The sequence below is a fragment of the Pelecanus crispus genome, chromosome 11 (genome assembly GCF_030463565.1).
Source record: "Pelecanus crispus isolate bPelCri1 chromosome 11, bPelCri1.pri, whole genome shotgun sequence".
Taxonomy (NCBI): Eukaryota; Metazoa; Chordata; class Aves; order Pelecaniformes; family Pelecanidae; genus Pelecanus; species Pelecanus crispus.
The window spans coordinates 35,679,989-35,701,643 of NC_134653.1; the positions used below are offsets into that span (position 1 = coordinate 35,679,989).

General features: G+C 40.6%; 1 protein-coding gene across 2 annotated transcripts in view; it reads left to right on the plus strand.

Moving 5' to 3' along the window:
• ADGRD1 (adhesion G protein-coupled receptor D1) overlaps window positions 1-21,655 on the plus strand; it is a 162,001-nt gene that overhangs the window by 134,503 nt on the left and 5,843 nt on the right. The gene's annotated exons all lie outside the window — the stretch shown is intronic.

Consider the following 21,655-nt stretch of genomic DNA (forward strand, 5'->3'; position numbering starts at 1 on the left):
GTTCGGCATGAGCTAAAGTGTTTTCCTGCTTATTACAGTCTCCAGTGTTTGCTGACTCATGATTTTCCCTTTTATTAAAGGACACTTTCCTCTTCCTGCTATATTCAAAGATAAATCTCACAGAGCATCGTTAATCCATACTGGGGTATTACAACTATTCTGCTCCTTCAGAGGATAAACCTTGTTTCTAGCCCCAGTTCAGCATAATATTTAGGCATATGCTTATCTTTAAGACTCTCTTGGTACCGCAAAGCACACGGACTTATGCTGGATTTAAATGTGTGCTTAAATTGAAGCGTGTCTTTATATCAAGGTGCCTTGAGCCTTTTGGGATGGTGGCCTCTCTGAGAGTGTATCGTCTTTAAAATACTGCGCTAGCAAGGCTAGAGGGGAAATGTGAGGTAGACGCATCGCTGCATCTGAATACACAAGGAAAAAAATCTACAATTTATACAATCTATAGGATTACATATGGGTAGCTAAGGAGATAATTTAATATACTGAGTTTAAAGTAAGATGCTGAATGTTCCATTTTGTATTTTGTGTCTCCTTAAGATGCTTTAGTCCAAACATAAAACGGACACTATATATAACTCAAGGAATATGTAATTTAGGTAGAAGAAAAATGCGATGATGGTTTGTGTTTAATGTTTCTGAGTCACAGGCTATTGTATGATAAGGATTTGGTGCCGGTGCTCTGAAATGGTGTCATAAAGAATAATTTTTATGCTTGGGTTACTTATGTCATTTTTAAAACACCATTAAGTTTTAAATATTGGTGACAGTTACCTAATTGAAGTTAGTTTAGTTATTGTATACTTATCGAACAGGAAAAGAAAAAGAGTAAATAAGTCTACACAAAAATCTATAAGATAATTACGCTGTAGTGGAATGAAAAGACTGGGAATTAAAATGATTGTTTCAGATTTGGCTGCGTCCCTGTGACCTTCAGAAATACAAAGGAAATACAGAACCTTAGGAAGCAAATAACTGTATATTGTCAATGCCAATTTGTATGAACTGTTAGAATTATGAAGACAAAGGAACAATCTCCATAAATAGAAGAGGAGCTACACAGATTGCTCTATGTACTTAGATATTTCCTTACTTGTATTACAAAGAGTTGATTCAATACGCACTGTACCCTGCACACTAATATGTATTAATTTTTAAAAGAAAACTCTGTGTGTGTACATAAGTAAAACAATTTATGAATGCTTGGTCTAGGAATAAAGTGAAATCCATTTAATCAGGAGGATATGTTCTTAGTTCAAATATTATCAGCTGTAGATTAAGAAAGGTGGAGCTCTGTACTGAAAATGTGACTTCTCCAGGCTCCCTGGTTAAGAGATGCTCCTTGTGCTAGGTAATTTTTAAAATACAGTTTTAGGATTTGACCTAACAAAAGTGATGGTGGTGGAGAAAAATGATGATCAATGGGAAGATACATCTGTAAGCATTCAATCATTAAATTATTGGTTAAGCAGCAATATGCCCTGGTAGAACAGCCTTCCTCCTAGAACTAAATGAATTCAATAAAATAAAACTGATGGTAAACAGAACATACAGAATAGCTCTTTTTATGTAGGTATCATTACAGAAATGGGTCCTCAGAAGACATTTGAAATGAGAAGGGCATAAATAGCTGTCCAAATCGGATCTTAGAGAGCACGTAAACCCTGATTCAACATAGCGGTGAGGCATGATGAATTAGAGTTTCATGTATGGAAGGTGTCATGGGGAAAGTAACATATCTGTTGGAAAAAAGAGAAATAGAAGGCCTTTGTAATGCTGGATTTTGTTTTCCCGTCATCAGTATTCCTTATACAGGTGAGAAGTTTATGTCTAGTGTGAAATCATTCTGTCCATGGTACCATTTTCCAGAAAAGAAGAGAACAAAACGAAAGAAGGTTCTGTTCTGACAGCTGCACGGGAAATGTTTTTCATAGTGAAAAAAGTCCCATGCCTCCAACCACTAAAGGATCCTAGATGTTGATTAGAGGTTGTTAACATGCGAGAGTGGATAAGTACAGCAGACCGAATCAGTGACAGAGAGCACGGAGAAAATCAGAAAAATGCAATAAGCTCTCTAGTTTCTGTCAAGTCACTGTCAGCGAGGACTACAAGGTAGTTTTTTGAATTAACAAGTTCAATTGGCTCAGGGAGGAATCGCTGAAGACTGCAAAATGCTTTGTGTAATATGAGCCTTAAATAAAGGGGCTGTCAGGCATCCATCTGAATGGTGCGGTTCTTCGGAAAGGGTAGTCAAGCATTGGAACAGGCTGCCCAGAGAGGTGGTGGAGTCCCCATCCCTGGAAGTGTTCAAAAAACGGGCAGATGTGGCACTTTGGGACATGGTTTAGACTAGTCTACCCTTGATTGGTTTAGTGTGGACTTGCTAACGCTAGGTTAAATAGTTGGACTGGATGATCTTGAAGGTCTTTTCCAACCTAAATGATTCTATGATTTTATGATTCTATTTGATATTAGCTATGGGGGGAAACTGCAATATGTTAGGGAGAATTTATCAAGCACTTCTTAGAAACACAGCTGACTTAAAATGGCTTGACTTGATCTTGGTGAGACAAGAACAAACTTTGTCGCCATGTTGCAGTTGTTTGCTGCAGTGCCGTGGCATGTAAAGGAGAAGTGGGTTTTTTAGGCCTGTGTTCACGGTTTCAGAAAGCCAAAGACAAAAGAAAATGAGAACTGCAGTGTAAGGAGCCGTGGAGGGGAAGACTGCTCAGTCCAATAAACTTGAGAGGGGAAAAAAAGAGGGATTTCAGCGCTGTCTTTTCAAGCTGGAATGAAATTTAAGTGGAAAGCACAATGAGAAACAGTAAGTTGCTGTCTGCAACAATTTGGATGATAGCACTTAAACAGCAGTGTTTTGTAGTTTACAAGTGATACTGAACTGAAAGGCATAGCAAAACTGGCTGGAGAACGACAGAAACGCCTGTGGCAGGAGCGTGCCCGCCTGCCTTTCCTTGGCTTTCCTTTCCAGGCCAATATTTATTTCTGTCTTTAAGCACCTGACTAAGAGGCCTCACACTCACAGCAGCTGTTGAGTTCAAATATGACCAGCCCTTGTAGTCTGAAAATCCCAGCCCGCAGGTTTTGCAGGACGGGCTCGTCATCAGGCTCGCCTCTTGCCAGGCTTTGCTGCCAAAGGAAAAGTTTAACCATGCTGACAAGGACTGGCTTCTGTTTCTGCTGGCAGCACCTGACCTGGATTCATCTCCCCTAGCTTTAGAGCTCGGTAAAGCTGACACCTCCGCCCGGCTTCCTGGTCAATGGAGGAATGGGTGCTCCTATCAAGTCGATCTTGTCTGTTAAGTTCATCTCACTTGCCTTGAAAGTTCTGTTTTCTCCTCATTGACTCTGAGGGAAGCCTGGACTGCCCAGCTCGTACTCAGATACCATCTCTGTGCGCGTCTCAAGCCAGGTGTGATAACTCACACCTCCGAGGCCGTCAGCCCGTAACTGAGCCGAGATTACCTTAGGAAACTCTCAGAGCAAAGATGCAGTTATGAGCCATGATGGTATCAGTTAGAAAGGATATTTATTGTTAGAGAAGTGCTAGTACTGGAGCGTATTTAGTTTCCCTAAAGATTGAGTTACTTGGCAACGCAAGTAGATATTACCAGCAAGGCTTGTTTCTCTTGGCAACAGACAGCAATAAACTGATGTAATTATTTAGAGTAATTGTTCCTGATTTTCCATATGGCAACAGGTCCTCTCAAATGCTGACTCAAATGTGAGTGCAGAATATGCATCAGGGTGAGCCAGTGCTCCGCTCTGAAGGCAGCGTCCATCAAACTTCATGTTTAAAAGCCAAAATACAAAAGGAAGTTGTGAACAAAATTCCTTTTTTGTCTCAGAAATTCATCTGTTATTCCTCTTCCCCATTCACATTTTGCTCAGAATAAAGTGCGGTACCTTACAGGCTGATGGACCTCTTCAGGTTCAGATGTTGCTGGTCACATCTTGCTGAGCCAGAGATGCTGGTGTGGACGTGTCTGTTCATTTAAAGGAAATAATAATAGCACTCCCAAAATAAAATATAGGATAAACTGAAGAAGTAGCATAAAAGGATAAGTTTATATGATAGATAAACTGCAAAGTACCCAATAATTTAAGGCAAAATGATCTTAAAGGTCTTTTCCAACCTAAACGATTCTATGATTCTATGATTCTAATTAATCAGTATACAATCAGAGATACTAATTAATGCATAATAGACTCCGGTGACAGTCTGAACAGTATTTGGTCATTGTAGGAATTTGTGTGTGTGTGTGTGAAAACGGTCACTTTTTTAGTGTCTGAAACTTTAATTCTGCAGGAGCAGTTTACTGGTAAGAGCCGAGCAAAGAATTATTCTCAGCTCCTATTGACTACTTGAATGTACTTAGGAACACGCTTTTTGTATTGTTTTCTGAAGCACACTGAACACGTATAGAACATGAGCTGTTCCACTTTGTTGTGATTGATTATCTTTGAACCTATTAATAGATGATTAGCTATTGACTCTCAGCAAAATGATTTTGTTTAATAATTCAGATGCTGCTTTCTGAGAATGTTTTGCATCCAGGGAACAGATTTTCAACCAAAAAGTTAATCTGAATGTTTTAGCTTGTAGAATGCTGAATCAAATACCTTGAAACATTTAAATCCATCCATACAACATTTGTTTGCATTATCCATTCTTCTTAACTGGGCCCTCTTTTAGGGAAATAATTAATCATATGTTTGAGCTTAAACATATGAGTAGTCCCTCTGAGCTTAATGCAATTAAAGCAGATTAGTTTAATGGAATTGCTCATGTGCTTGAAAAGGCACATGATTACATTTCTGAGTTATGGACCATTTGAACTCTTTTTCTTACTTATTTCTGCTGCATGTAAATTCTTAATTCCACTCGGTGCATTCATTAACTCTTATTAGGACCTAAATAGCTTTTTTTCTTGCTGCTCTACCCCTTCAAACCCTCATTGCTGTGTTAACTGGGGAAGTGACTTCTTTGTTACAGTGGGAAAAGATCTCTAGTGTGACAGTGTTTTAGAAATGCGCCCATTTCTTCACCCCTGGGGAGAAATCTTCCCTGATCAAGTCTATCACGGGTAGTCGTTTGATTAGCTGAGTTAGCTGGCTCCTGGATTGCAAGGGTTGAAGTGTAATACAATTTTCAAAGACCTTAGTTTTGCACTAAGACTAATAGTAATCGTCATAGCGGAAGAAATGCAAAGCACGTCTATGTTGCAGGAATAGTAGGTTTAGTCTAGAAACACAGATACCATGCTTAGCCGTACCACTGCGCTTTCCCAGCTAGGTCGCTTTTGCATCGTATTGTCCAGAAGAGACAGTTTCATTAACTTTTCCTGAATAAATTGCCAAGTCCAACTCTTACTGAATACTTTTTCACTGCTTGCTCTGCAATGGTCCAATGAGTTGGAAAAATCTCTATCTTTTTTATAAAGTGTACACTTCAGAAGCCAGTGAACCAGAAGTGATGGCTATCATAATCATCCACGGAGAAAGCAATTATGACAAAATTAGAAATATTTCTTAGCTTTTTACCCCATTCTTGCCTTCATTTTACTCATTTCCTTCATTCCTCAGCGCTTGATCCTCACTCGGTAAAATAAAAACCCAGCCTCTTAGTTCTCTTTTGAGTGAAGGAAAAACATTTTTTCTGTTTAGTTAAACTGATGACTGAAAATTGGAACAAATGGCAGTAGCTGCAATGCATGGGAGCAAAACAGGGCTTCATGCAAAGCTCAGCAGGGCAAGCAAGTCATGTAAGCTGTTGGGTTAGTTCCGCATTTTTTAATACAGCGTAAACCACGTTGGATGAAACTGAAAACAGAGTATGTAGGTTTAATGCAAATCCATTCCTTACTTTGGTTATTTGGAAAAAAAAAAAAAAAGCTGTACAGAGAGATTTTTCCCTTTGACAGATACAAATAGAAGAGAGTTGCCCTCCAACAGCTCATGATGCTGCAGACATCTGTATGGTTTAACCGTGTAATTGACCATTCCAAAGCACTTTGCAAACCCATCTATTACCTCCCTGCAGCACACTGAATGCACCGTGGCAAATTGCTCATCCATTTAATCAATGATCCATTCCATGCCATGACTCTGCATCCCTATTTTACTTTGTTTATAAACATCCCGCCTGCCTCTCAGCCCAGTCACCTTCTGTCTCGGGCACCAAGCCTCCGAGTTAGTGCTGAGAGCTTTGGTGCTTTGAACTTCTGGCATTATTCTGCAAGATACTGTGTGTTTCTTGCATTTTGTTCTTGTGATCCCATTCCTGTTTCCTGTCATTTGACGTCCAAAGACTTTTCTTTCTAAGGATTATTTGCAGCTGTTCGTTTTCACAGAACACACTTGTCGATCACAGCACTTGCGTGAAGCTCTCGTGAGAGCTCTCCTGCCAAAGGACATACCATGATCTCTCTCCATAACTAAACTCCACCCCTTTGTGGTACCATTAGAGAATTTCTTTTTCTTTTTCTCCCCCCCCACCTTCCAAGAGGGGTGAGGAGCAAGTTACAGTCTGCAAACTCTTCTGAAAGTCTACAGGGATTCAATATCCGTGGCGCTAGAAAATCCTTTCCGTGCCTTTCTGGGTGGCAGATGCTGCGATGCAACCCTCGGGGAAACAGAGCTCCTGCTTTTGTGTGCTCTGTTGAAAAAGAAAAGAGCTTTTCCCATTTGCTGAAGGAGAGCCATCAGTTAGAAGGAGCAGTGTGGCAGGCCAAATCTGCTTTCAGCAATTACTTTTCTTGACAATTTCTAATTGCGTGTAAGGAAACATGTTCATTGAACATGGCTTGAAACAGGATGAGTGATGTATCTCATGGAAACTCTTGGAAGGAGGAGAGTTGACTGGCAATAAAGGAAATAATTAAAATGAAAGTATTAAGCAATGACAATTAGTGCGCTGAAGTGCTACTGCCAATGATAATGCCTTCAACCTAATTAAATTTTTGGCTCATTGAATATGAAAAATACAAAAGCAATTTGGGTATCTCCTTATTAGACTCAGAGTTTTAGACAAAAATACATGGGTTTGAATCTTGCCAATGAGAGTATTAATGAGGAAGTGCTAATCTTTTAGGAACTGTAATGACAGGAATGGTAGTGCTTGCTTTACCGCAGACGCTAAGAGTCATAGCACTGGAGGAAGGCTCCAGGCCACGTTGTGATTGTTCAGGTGCATTTCAGACACGCTTTGGGAGGAGTAATAAAAGCTTAGAAGTATATAAAATGTAGCTGCAGAGAGGAGGCTACTCTGCAAAACCACAGAAAAAAGGACAAATACTAATAGGCTTAAACTGATGAAAAAATCAAGCATCTTTAAGCTTCCAATAGTGGAAGGGGAGTTGCAAAGCAGTGGAGTTGATCACCTGGAGAGCTGCTGAGCTTGTGTCTCTGAACGGCTTTCAGCAGTGGCTGCACAAATGCCTTTCAGGGCTAATTCTGGTGCCAGGAGCAACAACTGATCCCGTCTCGTGGCTGAGCTGGACAAGATGATGTTGTGAATCCTTCCACAGCTTATTTTTTTCTTGGTTGTCTCCTTCGGAGCCAAAATCATCCTTTGTGGGAATTGTTTCTGGTCTGTCATTTCTCCTTGTACGGGATTTACTGCTCCAGGGTGATCAGGGCCTGTTGATTGTGGGATCCAAAGGAACAAGCAGCTCTGATACTCGCGTGCCTGTTTCTTTCTTGTATTTGGAAGGGCAGTAAGACACGACATATTCTTGTATTTGGAAGGGCAGTAAGACATGACATATTCTTGTATTTGGAAGGGCAGTAAGACTTCCAGTTGAAGATGTCCCTGCTTATTGCAGGGCGGGGTTGGACTAGATGACCTTTCAAAGTCCCTTCCAACCCAAACTATTCTATCATTCTATGATACAGGTACAAAATATACTAGGAAAACTTGATATTTAAGAGGTGCTGGATTTTCTGAGTATAAGGATATAATGCTTTTCATTAGAGATGCTTAGGCATGTTTGTTTTCATATCTGAATGTCAGGATAGGATGAGGTTTATTAAAATTTCATTATTAAATCCCTATGATGAAACCTTGCTCTGAGCACAACAGAATCAGTAATGGAAGGGAAGGGTTTGAGAGAAGGGGCCAGACCAAGCCACCCTTCAGCTATTGCTCATCTTCAATGTCTAGAAACCTACGTTGTGCTTGTTGATCTATAGTTGAATCAATTTCTTGATTCCACGCTATCAGTCCCTGATAGATGCTAAGAGCAGTCGCTGCGGGTGAAAGCTGTTCTCCACAGGAGCTTGAGGGTGTACTACGTTGAGTTGGGGTCTCCTTAAATCAAATCAGGATTTATACAGCATTTAATTGAGAGTGAAACTCTCTGCTGGCCACATGCCTAAGGCAGGATCATTCCTGATGAATCTTTTGGCGTACACAACGTGTCAGCATACATGGGAGTCAGGTCAAAGATGTTGTTAGCGATATGATATTGTGACACATGGCAACAGTGCAGGTGTGGTGTCACCCCCCGCCCAAAGCTGTCTAAAGAATAACATGTCGTCTTTACTTTAGAATTATAACAACAGAAAGTTTCAGCTTTTGAAAATCTACAGCAAAAAAGAGCTTTGAAGTTCACACTTTCTTGTTTTAAAAAAAAATTCCTAATTGCTTTTTAGTTTCAATCTTTTAATATCTGATTTTAAGCCATGAAAATACTGGTAAGAGGAGGACACTGTTATGAGTCATAGCTTTACGCCTGGTACCAGAGTAACAATTAAATGCTGGTCATTCATCATGAAATGGTACAATTCACTGAGAACAGCAATAACTTGAAGAGTTTGCTTGAACTGCTGCATTTATATCCTTGGTCCAATTTATAATCCTAGAACTCTGTGTCAGCTTTATGCAGAATAATAAGACAAATATTATAGTTATGCCATCGCATAAAGTAAATGCTTATTTAAACGTGCACCTTGTGCAGAGCTTTAGGCAACCTTGTAAATCACGACCAAGTCTGGCACAGCTCTTAGCTAAGTGTGATTTACATATTTTCCTGACAATGCGCTCTCAAAATAAAATTAAATAAATGAAAAATACGGGTAATTACAATAAAGAAAATGTCCTATTTTAGAGTAAAAAGTCCTTTTAAACTTTTAGATACTATCTTCAGGTAAATAATAAAATGCCATTAACTGTAGATGTGTTACAGGTGTTTTGGAAATAGAAATTGGAAATTATGCCCAATTCTTTTCAATTGAAAAAGATGGGAGGCAGAAAGATAAATTTTAGTGAAAGAAGCTGAATAAAAAGCAGTTTTCTTTTGGAACAGTGTTAGAAATAATCAAAAAGGCAGTCAAGTCAGACGATAATTGAAAGCATGAGAATGTCAGAAGAGTGAGACTTTCGAAGTGAGGTGCTGTGGTCACCCCACGAAGAGCCATGTTTAACACCGCTGCGTTTGTTAGCCCCAGTGAGTCTCACGCGGCTTCTCCAGCCACCCTCCCAAGTTAGTTGCCTTATTTTATGAAAGATATTAAAAAACTAGGGAGCATCTGAATACAGTAACAGGACAAAGAAGCCTTGGATGTTCTCATGTGAGTAGAGATAGTAATGATTTAGATTACTTCTTCAAAAAAGTAAGCAGCAATAAGACAGATATAAAAATGTATGGTGCTGCATAAAGGAGCTTGCCATGAGCTATTGCCTGAGCTTGCTGTACAGAACAAGAGAATCAGCAAATCCTCAGCTCAGAAATTAAAAGAATAAATGACCGCGGAGTCTACTTTTCGTTTTTATAATGTATATGGAACTGCAACCATACCCAATACTGCAGCATGGGACTAAAGCAAAGAGCTGGAGATGGTTCCAAAAAGCCAAAGGAGCCTCAGACACAAGCGCTGGCATTGGTGGCCGCTCCCCAGCAGCCATCGGCCTCCGCGGCCAGCCCGCACCCCACGAGGCATCCCGGAGACCCCACGGATATTGCAAAGGGGTGAGGGAGAAAAGAAGAGGGCACTGGAGGGTAGGAGGTAAGGAGGGCAGTAAGGAAGTACGCAGAATTTTTCATATTTTTTGTTTGCAAGCAGGTCCTTGGGAGAAGGTGGGAATCAAACCAGTTCGTAAAACATTTGGATTTTGACAAATTAGAAAATATTTTCTTGGAACTTTTCTGACTGGGCTCTTCTGCAAGTAATACAGCATCAGCTATGACATTAACTTTGATAAACGCGATAAAAGCCGTATGTTGCCTGGCTTCTTTAATGCCAGCTTAATAAGAAATCAAGCTCCTCACATTACAGCATTGCACAGCTGAATGCTTTTCTGCAGTTTGTGTTATCCTCCGAAGCAGCAGCCACTAGCAGTTTTTAGAAACCAGACAGCAAGGCAGCGTGATTGCAGTTGTACTTCAGCAATTCTTCTTTTTCCCTTATGTACATTTGAGACAGGCAATCAAGCAAGTATACGGCTATTTATTTGCCACTACTGCAGTTAAAGCTCATATGAACCATTACACAGAAAATTACTTTTCTTTCTCGGTTTATATGCCTGACCTTGATAGCTTTGCTGTTCACTGGCACCGTTGCCATGGAAATGGGAGAAGGATCTTTCTGTTGATATCATTGCATAATTAAGGGTCACTGAGACTGTTTAGGTCAAGAGATCATTTTCAGAGTTCAGCTCCTGGAGGGGGTGAATGTTATTCCACAGAAATTTTGTGTGTGGGCTGATGTGATTGTTACTTTGGCACCCTAAATTAAACCATGGGCCCCGCTGACTTCGAGCTAAGAGCCAGAAATATTTGCCAAACCTATAGATTTCCAATAAACCCCATCTCTGTGAGGCTGCTTTTCCTGAGTGTTCCCAGGCACACAGAACGACCAAGCTATGACGTTCGTTGCCACTTGTCAGTTGAACAGCGGTAACTGGCTGGGTAATTGCTCCTGACCATTTTGAATTGTGTGTAAAACACAATCACTTATACTGGTAAAAGCCTCTGGTGATGGAAATTTGAGTCTCTCCAGGGCGTAGCTAGCTCAGAGGATTTTTTCCTAATGGCTTCTCTTAAAAAGCTTGATGTTTCTAGACAGTTTAAGAAAGGACAAATAGGAGCCTGGCCTTCTCCAGTGGACATCAACAACAGTTTCCTTCTGTCCCTGCAAACTTATATACTCACAACTTGCCCCCTTTTTGACAGGCTACATCTTCTAGATTAGCAATCGTTTTTGTTCCTTGCCTCCAGAGTCATTCCAGAGGACCACACTTTTCTTGAAATCTGATCCCCAAACCCCAACATGATGCTCCAGCTCAGGCATCACCAGCATGGAGCACAAAGCAGGGGCTACTTCATGTTTTTAACATATGATGTTCCTGGTTTGACATCCCAGAGTAAGGAAAAAAAAAAGAAAATTATAATGGGGTTACATCACTGGCTGCAGTTTTAGAAGTCTTAAGAAAAGCTTTATGAACTGTATTTCATTATCATTATCATTAATTAAATGAAGCTAGCTCCATGTTAACACCTAATCGGGTGCTTTGGACAATTCTTGAGACGTTTCAGGAAAGAAGAAGTCCCATCCACATTAGTGTCCTGGTTTGGCAAGCCAAAATAGATGTACGCTGCCATACAGTTCCCATTTCCTTTGCCTTTATTTTTACATAGAGATTTTTGAAAGGTCTGCCTGCCTACAGTTTCTGGCTCTCTGAGCAGGTCTACATTTTTGATGTACCCTTTCTTTTTCCCTGCATGTCCTTTCTGAACAAGCTATGCCCTTTCATATCAGTATTCCAGTCATGTGAATTTTTCCCTCAAATCTCCTGTTATGTAAGGAACACTATGAGGTCCTTTTCATAACTTCTGTAATTTGACAATCCCTCTTTATTAGCACTGGGTCTGTCATCTTGGTTTACTGCCGGGAAAACAAAGATTTTCACCGCATGATATAATAACTATAAAAAAGATTCAGATGGCTGTAAATAGTGCAATAAGACTAATTTTCAGCATATTGTTTCAAGATGACTTGCAGAGAGTCAGCCAATTAAAAATAGTGAGTGTTGGGCTAATGTAGGTTCGTGCCTCGCACTGCCAATATACCTAGGGATAGTCTCTACAGAAAGCTGTCATGGGATGGGAGAAGTCCTGCATTGGGAGCTTTGAAAATGGATAAAACAATGGAGACTGTAGTGGAAGAAATAATTAGGTGCAAATGTTGGAGAAAAGAAGTATAGGACATCTAGCCTGGTCCATCTGGCACCCACAGGCGGGAGCTAGCCCTTTGGAACATTTCCATTGCCTTGTCCTTGGAAGAGACAGGTAATGAGTTTTCTGGGAATAAGCTGTCGTAACAAATTCCTTCTCCTGGGCCGAGTCCAATGCACAGCTAGGCACCAGGTCCCTGTTACAAGAAGGGGGGAGTCTGAAAGAACATCTGTTTTCACATATGCCGAGCATCCAGAGCAGCCAAGGTTAGATTATCCTATTAATATGTTGCTCCTATAACTAACTTTATGGTCAGATTTGGCAATTAATTATTTGATATCATTGGTCTAGAAACAGAAATAATACCATAACCTTCTTCAACCCAGGACTAGCTCATGGCTGACTGTATATGGATAAACCCAAATCCTCACGCACAGGTTTTGTTGCCTGGTTGTGAGAAAAAAATGCCGCGCTCTTCTTGGGTGTTTGCTCTGTAAGGCGCAAACTGAAAAAACAAGACGACTGTTCCACCTTTGGAAACAACCATGCTTAATAATAGCATGCTATATAAAAAAGACCTGACCTGTTAGAACATTGCAATTTTTTTTCTTTTTAAAACAACAAATTAATCCCTCCAGACTTCCCAGTCAATCTGCTTCTGTGAGACTATTAAAGAACCCCTAAAGTGGAAGTGGGTAGTACTTTCTTGTCATTTTTCCCCCTCTTACTTCCTTTAAAGTAACTCCAAAATCCTCTTAAGGAAGAACCAAACACTGTAAGAAATAAGGAAGTGAACAGTTTGTGTTCAAGAAATCCATAATTGTTCACTATTGTAAGGATCAGGGCTTGTTCTTTTCCTTTTTCTTTTAAGTTGCTTTCATTTTCCACATGGTTTTCTGAGAATGTGATTATTTTGGCTTCTGGCCGTGGTTGTCAATACCAGCTGCTGGGAAATCTGTTCTGTCACCCATTACCAGAGTCTCCCAAAAAACTTTTTCAGCAGCCACATTTTTTGGACTTGCAAAAAATTTAACAGGTGACTGCGACAAGCAGTCAACCCTTTAGTCTACCTGCATTTTAAAGAAACACACCATTGATTTTGAATATAAATTCATATAAATGATTGTATGCAAAAGGATTGTATCATTACTCGTCTGTGATGGTACTCAGCAGATCTTAAGTGAAAATCTAACTGGAAGTATTTATACTGCGTGTTCTTTTAGAGGTTGCTATGGGAAAAGAGAAAACATATTCTGTTACATTGGGGCTGTTCCTGAGGTTCAAGTGGTGCTTCAACAGAAGCAGAGCATGAAAAGAAGCACAGAGAGACATAATGTTTTGGTGATTAAAGCAGAAATATGCCACAAGACGATTCACTAGCAAAAGCTCCCGGTCACCTTTAAAAACTCGACGACTTCACTAAGAACAGAGCAGCTTTTGGCTGTCTCTTGGGAACAAATGCACATACAACCGGGTATCCTGTGGCACAAAGCCTCTCAGTGCAGGTACGATATCTCCTCATCCAAACCCAATTATTAATAGTCCTTGGTTGGACATGGAGCATTCTTCTACTGTGAGAATAAGTTCTTATTTTCTTTGATGACTCAATGGCAAAGTGCAGTGGAAAATTAGCTCTAACCTTGGGCTTGGGGATCGAGAAGCAGAGAATGCTGTCTCAGCAGCAGCGCAACGAGAGAATTAGTGTCAAAAAATGTTGGAGAAAGGAATTTTAGACAGAGAATGGAAAAAAACCCACTGCAAATTCAGTTCCCCTGGGAAAAATTGTAACCACTGAAAATTCAGCTTGCAAGGCCATTACGTTTTAATTCTTTATATTCTTTTACTAGCTTGCATTAAAAACAAGGAGAAGGACATGTTTTAGTTAAGTACTTATTACTTTCTTTGGGAAGTATTTTTTTTCTTTTGTAGTTTTAGGATCAGGAAGTGCTGGAGGTGACATGGGACTTGGTCTGTGGGAGGCCTTAGCAAGGCACGGATTCCTAAATCCCTGCTTAGGTGCTGAAGTCAAAGGTCAGTGCTGCTACCCCCCGGAATTGCCTTCTCAGCATTGAGATACTTAAGGCACCTCCATTTCTGGTCATGGCGTTATTTTGTCAGGCTTGATGGAGGCTTGAAGGGGGACTTGGATTTCAGTCCCCGCTCCACTGATTACTTAATATAAAATAAGAAGTATTAATAAAGAAGGGATTAGGTAGGACTCCTCTCTCTCAGGGGAGAGCCTCACGACTAATCTGTGGAGCACACCTTCTCTCTCTGACCCAGCGAATAGTTAATTATTTAATGTAAGTGGAACAGCTTCAGTAGGCGAGAATGAGCATCAAGCAGGGAGTCAAAAAGCTCTCCTGGCAAAAAAGGAACTGCAGTCCCTTAGGCAGAAGAGTGATTTGAGCCCAGACCTCCTATATTCTGGGCAAATGCTGTATCTACTAAAGGCAGCTTCAGCTTTTGGGAAGACTCATGAGAAGTGGCACTGCTTTGGCAGCACCTGCCTGCTTGCGAGGGTGTGCGGTGCGAGGGCTGGGTATTGCATGCTGAGCGTAACAGAAAAGGAGTCACGCCACCCCCCTTCCCACGCATGTGCTAAAAATCAATCTGAATTTAGTTGCTGTTGCAGCCTAGATTTTTTTTTTTCATAGCTACAATACTTTTGACTAGCAGCATCTTCCCTGGATTATAAATGGCACCCACCAGAAAGCAATGATCTGAAGTATCTGTAAATATTTCTTACTCGGTTTCACAACATCAGTTTGAAAGGGCAAACAACGCTTGGGAAAATGGGAAATGGCATCTGTAGTTCGGCTTTTTTTTTTTTCTTAATTTATTACAATCGTGCCTAGAAGTCACCTGAGATTAGGCTAGGAACTGTGTATGTGCTAATTAAAAGACATTCCTTGTGCCATCGGCCTTATTGACTATATAGCCAAGACAAAGCGTAGGAGGAGAAAAAAGTGCATGTGTATTTGCAGGAGTTCATGAGGTACTGCTCAGTGGCAGGAGCAGAATTAAAATCCAGGTCTGTCCTTTCCGAGATGAGAGCTCTTCTCGTTAGATCAAGATGTCTAGCAGAGTTCAGAGATAAATTTCATTTGGAAAAAAACCCAACCACCTACTCTCAATGTCGCTTGCGTGCAATGTATGGAGTAAATTGGTTGCTAAGTTAGAAGGGGTCCTGAGGGATTTGACTCTCAAGCCTGTGCTTTGGCTACTCTGCTGAGTTGCTTATACCACCGGTGTGGTATTACTCTACCGAGACTTGCTTTTTCGTTCAGGAGTGAAAGGGAGCTTGATCCTGTAGTCTCCAAATGATGTCAAGTGGCTCTGGATCAGCTCCCAAGACTGCGTGTACGTTTGCATTGCTGTTCACTGCCTAGTTCACTAAAAAAGATGAGTTGTCAGTGTTCTTCCATTTGTCTGTTTGACGTTGGTGGCAACTCCTCACCTAAATCACTTAGTAGTGGTTTTGGTCCTTGGAGAGTCAGGTAACAAAGGGAGCAGCAGCACTTCAGCACTCCTGAAGGCCACGGTCAGAAGAACTGCCATTCCTCGGGCACCAGCAGGAACGAAAGCCCGGGCGCTGGCAGGGCGGAGCAGACACGGGGTGTGTTGGGAGCTCTGCTGAACTTGAATGAAAACCATTTCCATTCACAGGCAGAATTGCTGCCTGTGGGTTCCCAGCAGCTTTCCAGCTTCCAGCCCGAGAGGTTAGTGAACACTGCTTGTAACGAATAGGAAACTGAAGCTAAATTAAACTTTTCCCAGCATTAGTCTGAAATGTTAGTTACAGGTCTTCAGATTTATTTTTTTTTATGAAAAGCAAAGGATATTGCTGACAGTGGCTAGTGAAGAGTTTAAGAAACAAGAGAGACAGTTAAAAGGCCTATTTGTCAGGGTAACAATTTTGGTGAATTGTTGTGAAGCATTTTTGCTTTTTTTTAGGCAGTGTTTCCTCCAACTATGATATAGTCTTGGCTTACGGGTCTGAATTTAGTTCTTACTTCAGCAGGTATCATGACTGAAAAGTGGATGTCAGAAGGCTTAAAAAGATTAGTGCTGCATATATAACCAATAACATTGATTTATGGATTAGGGGTCCCCTTCACAGAAGTAATAAAGTTTTTTTTTTTTCCCTGCAAGCAGTGAAATTTCTCTCTTGTAGCTGTCAGTGTAGTCGTTCTGCATCGGTGTAAGATATTGACAGCGTGCTCAGGGCAATGGCAGAAAAGGGCAGAGATTAAATAAGAGGAAGGGAGCAATCTCAGTTGAGTAGAGCTGTTCCAAACCAATTGCAAATACAATAAAACTATAACGCCCAACCCTGCTCTTGGAAAAATGTTCCTAGTAACTTCAGTAACAGTGCAATGATTTTATATGATGTTGGTAATGAAAATGCGTCTCCAAGGTGCTGAAACCTGTACTTCTTGCACACCGGGACTTCTATACAGCTGTGATAATTATCCAGCTCAGAGAACTTCCCTTCCTCGATTGTTTGATTAGTGCACGCTTCAGGATCTCAGCCGTGTGAAACACTGGCAAACGGGCCGTCTCTGACTGAGCAAGGTGTACAGAAAATATCAAAATCCTGCGCTGAAGTGAATGCTAAACTAAAAGCAACCAAAGCCAGTTGAAGAAATTTGGAGTGGAAGATCTCTGGTGAGCAAGGTTTACTTCTCAGGAATCGGAATTAAACTGTAAGCACAGGAAAAGGGAAGAAAAAGACTTTTTTTCAACGGGAGATTTAAAGGTGTGTTAAATGGACAGCTTAATTAATAGCTAATGAATAAAGTTCACGCTGTTCTGGCAAGAGACTTGGTAGTGTTGGGTGGATGGTTGGACTGGATGATCTTAAAGGTCTTTTCCAACCTGAACGATTCTGTGATTCTATGATTCTATGATTCTAAGTGTATCAGAAAATTTTTTGAAGGATTTTCAAAGGATCCCAGTCTGCCCCTCCGACAACAGGATTCCTGCTGGAGAGCTCAGGTGAGTGGGACTGTGCAGGAGCTTACAAGGAGCAGCGGTGTCTGCAGAGCAGCCGCTGCCGCTCTGATGGCAGAGGATGTGGCACTGTGCGGCACTAATTCGTCGCGGCTTGCTTGTTGCAATAAGCAAGCGTGCAAATCTGAATGAAATCAAGTCATGCCCAAGAGGTTCTTGGGGAGAGGTGCTTCAGAAGTCTCTGCAGCCCAGCTGAAGAAATTGTTAGCGTTGGGGCAGAGTGAGCAACAACCCGAACCTTAGACTGAACGGAGAGATAGGCTACGTAGAGCTAGTAATATCCCAAATGTTATTCCATACACACTGGATATAACATTTAATCAGCCTCCAGATATTTTTCTATTTTCCAGAAGTTGTCTATATGATGAAGTAATAACAGGTACATACTTTAAAAAAAAAAAAAAATACTGGCAAAAGGAAACAATAGAAAGGAGAAAAGAAATCTTTTGTGCTGGTTTTGCTTTGTTTCTAATTAATTAATTCCAGGACTGATCATTCAGTGTATATAGATGCAGAGAGACAAAAAGCTCACCAAACTTAATGCTATTAGTCTGCAGAAAAGTAACAATATCTGAGCTTTTGAAAGTGTATGTAAGAAACAGGCTGTCAGGTTGCTTCTAATTTCAAAGGCCAGAGCATGAGAAGGGGAACACAGGAGAAATTTAGAGGGTCCGTTATAAGGCAATGGCCATTCTGTTTTCTGACGCATTAGGGCACAAGGACAAGGAAAGATTTTAGCAAGGTTTATGAAGTCCTGGTACGGCAGGACCTCAATATCTGCAACGTGAGACCTGCCCCAAAGTATTGCTTCTTCATGTCACCAATTTCATAGACGATATAAGGCTCAAGCGACGGTAGTGACTTTTTTTTTTTAAGGTTGCACAGTTTAAGCCATGCAGTATTCCTTCTCCAAAAAACAACATGTATTTGAATGCGCTCTATATCTTAGTGTACTACAACTAATCTACTAAAATATTCATGTAGCAAAGAAAAATGGGAATTAAAAAAAAAAAAGTGCATGCACTGTGTCAGAATTAATGTGCCTGGTGAACATAAACTTTTGTATTTCTAAGATTTTTTAACCTTGCCACCGCAATGGTGTTCTGACGCAGCGTTTTACATTTAGTATTTTTCTTTCATAGAATTGTTTACGTTGGAAAAGACCTTTAAGATCATCCAGTCCAATGATTAACCTAACACAACCAAGCTTTGAACTTTTTTAAAGTTCAAAGACAAAATGAAATAAGGATGGGAAGGGGAGGGGTAAGTGGAAGAAAATAAAAGAGGCCCAGGACGAATAGAGCTGAGTCCTTTGCTTGGTGAGTATAGCTCATAAACACCTTGAAGTAATAATTTCATACATAGGATCAAATTCAGAGCACGCAAGCATAGAAAGCTATGCAATAATTAGGCAAAAAAAAGAAAAAGACTTAATGAGATTTAAGTGATACATATGCAGAGCTGACCCTTAGATAGTCTTAAATGAAGTTCACCCTCACATGGCTGCCCTTTGAAACGGATATGCCTGAACCTTTAATACATTTGCATGAAAAAATCCCGCATCTGTATTTTGTTTTAATTTGTAGTTCTGTATTTCTGCTGCACATGTGCTGAACCCTGTGCTTAGTAGTGAGCAGTCTTTATTAATACCTTATTTTAAAAAATACATAAGGCATTTGTGATATTAAAGGCTCCTGAAAATCCAAACTGTAAGAATGATTTTGAAAATGTTGAAATCGAGTACCTAACTCTATTCTGCCCCCAAATACAAATTACAGATGAAGCTTTTTATGCTCTGACTCGAACAGAAATAATGAAAACTTATTTTTGGCAGCCAGGCAGCTGGGGAAAATTATTTTCCAAATTGCAAATTTTATAAAAATTGAGCGTGTGAGAACAAAAGAGAAAAAGTGAAAAGGGTGGTTTGTAATGAAGACGGTTTTACCAGTGTAGCTGTGTCGGGCATACTGATCACCTGCTGTATCAGGTTAGAGAGGACATCTAAGCCGTCACAGAATCTGAAGGTACCTAATCCATCTTCCCTCTACGTGTCCGCGTAGCTTCCCCCCGCGTCCGCCCCGAGTCCTGCACAGACGCGTTCCCCTGAAGGCACAAGGGCTCTGTAAGATGATCCAGGTCTTTCTGCACAAAGTTTATTGCAAGAGGTGGTCTGCGGGCAGCTCCCCAATGGAGCACGTCTTATGTTAGAGTTGAGGTGATGAACTTTAATCTTAACAGAGGGAAAAAACCCCAAAACATCCTTGATTCCTGAAAATGAGCTTGTATCTGTGTTTTAAAATTGTATCGTTTAAAACACATTTTTTAATTAAATAGGAGGGCTCAATATTTAAGGTATTCCTTCATTTTCTGGCTGAACAAACTCTTTGCAAAATTAAATTGAATTGTGCAGAAATATTCATGGCCAAGGACATAAAGATGCAAATCAATACAGGGGGAAAAAAAAAAAATATTCCAGATTCTTCCCGGTCCCAGATTTCTCTATAAACCTGAAGCCTGTGCGGTACTTCAACACACACTTTTAATCAAGGATATAACAAAGTGTGTGCTCAGGTGACTGAAATGAACAAGATGTCTCTAAGTTTAATTAAGTTTAATTTCTTCATTGAATTGTGTTGTACAAAATTCTCATTTGTTTTATGTTTGTTGTAATTACAAGTGGTCTCTTGTCATGCAGCGCTATGCACTTCTCTCCTGAACCGGTACTTTAATCTGTACGAGGGGGTAAAAGGCACAAGCAGGACATTAATCTCCCTAAACCAACTTTCGCTCTTGCATAGGTTTCCAGCTAAATAGAAATCTACTAATTTCTGAAAAATGTAGCTTTAGCAAGCACGGACTGACTTTTAGTTTCTCACTACCCCTGTTCCCTTTACTGCCCTCTTGGCTTCTTTATCTATAATTGTACCACAGACTAAATTCACTGAAATATTTTAAACACATATTTAATTGACAGCATGCGCTTAAATCCCGCGGGCTACAACAGCAGTTAAGTAAGTGTTTATAAATGCTGTGGTAAGTAGGGATTAGGTCTATCTGCCTTGTTGGTTCAGGATGTTTCAGATGGGGACAGTTCCCTTCTTTGTGCTTTCTGTCTTGTGCCACCAAAATTGTACTCGGCTGCCCAGGAGGAAGAGTTTGTCCTTTGATAGCAGTCGCTGAAAATGTGGTGCCTGGGCGTGCAAAGGTCCAACGTCTATTCATCCTTGACAGGCGAAATTGCACCGGGCTGTCTAGTTAGCAGCATCTTGACAGCAAGAATGTTTTTCCCTGTGGGATTCATGGGGCGTTTTGAGTGATTACAGAGTGGATAGGCATCATGAATACTTTTGGCTTGCCCAGTGCTGTGACCTAGATGTATGGCACTTACTGGGAAAAAGTCAGTGATGACTTACGAACTCCATTATCTGTCACCTGGCCCTGCTCTGTTTTACACCTGCCTTTACCGGGTCAAATGGATGTGAAAACGAACTGTGGAGGTGTTTATTGTTTCAATCAAAAAGCCAGATGGATTAGGCTTAGAACAGAAGGACTTCCATCTTGGATTAACCCCGGTGGACTGGGGTCCATCCAACCCTGTATCCCCGCTATAAAGGTCGAGCAGAGTGATTCTTCTCCAAATACATGCTCCCAGTCTTCAGCACACAAAAGATGAGGGACGTCCTGCACAAGCAGCTGCATCTGAGTTGTCACATTTAACAATCCACAACAGAACTATCTTCCATGGATTTATGGGATCCTTTTTAGATGTCCATAGCATCCTGTGGCAAGGACTTCCATAGAGTAATGCAGTTGTCTTCCTATTTTTTTCTGTGATTACACTAGAAACACTCAGTAGGGCTATTACTATGACACTCTTGAAGTCAATATTACAGGGTATACGCAGGCACAGAAGTACAATTCTTTAGAGCAATTCATTAGCATGAATCAGAGATGATGCTCTGAGGGCTTCATAAGGAGAAGACAATTGTGTGGGATAAGCAATCATCTTTGTGAGTTAAATTTCATCAGTTGTGTCTGTCTTGGAAGTGGCTGAGTGGTATTCAGTTGCAGAGCGAGATATTAGCAATGTTTGTGTCAAAGTAGAAAACGGATGCAAGAATTGTTGCTACCTCTTCTGTGGGGTCCTGAGTGCTCTGGGTTAGGCTGCTCTTAATTCCTGTTGCAGATGAAGGAAATGAGCTCCTTGTAGAAAGTGCATACTTCTTTGGTCTTTGATGTAGAAGGCCACAAATACACTGAAGAGACGTAACTGCAATCTTACAATTCTAAACGCCATGCCTTTGTTTTCTCTGTGGTTCCCTTTGTTTACTCTTGATATAAAATTTGGTCCCCAGAATTCAGCTGCTGCAGAAAACTTTATGTGATCGTCTAATTCTCCGGTATACCACAATTTCTTTTCATCTACCACT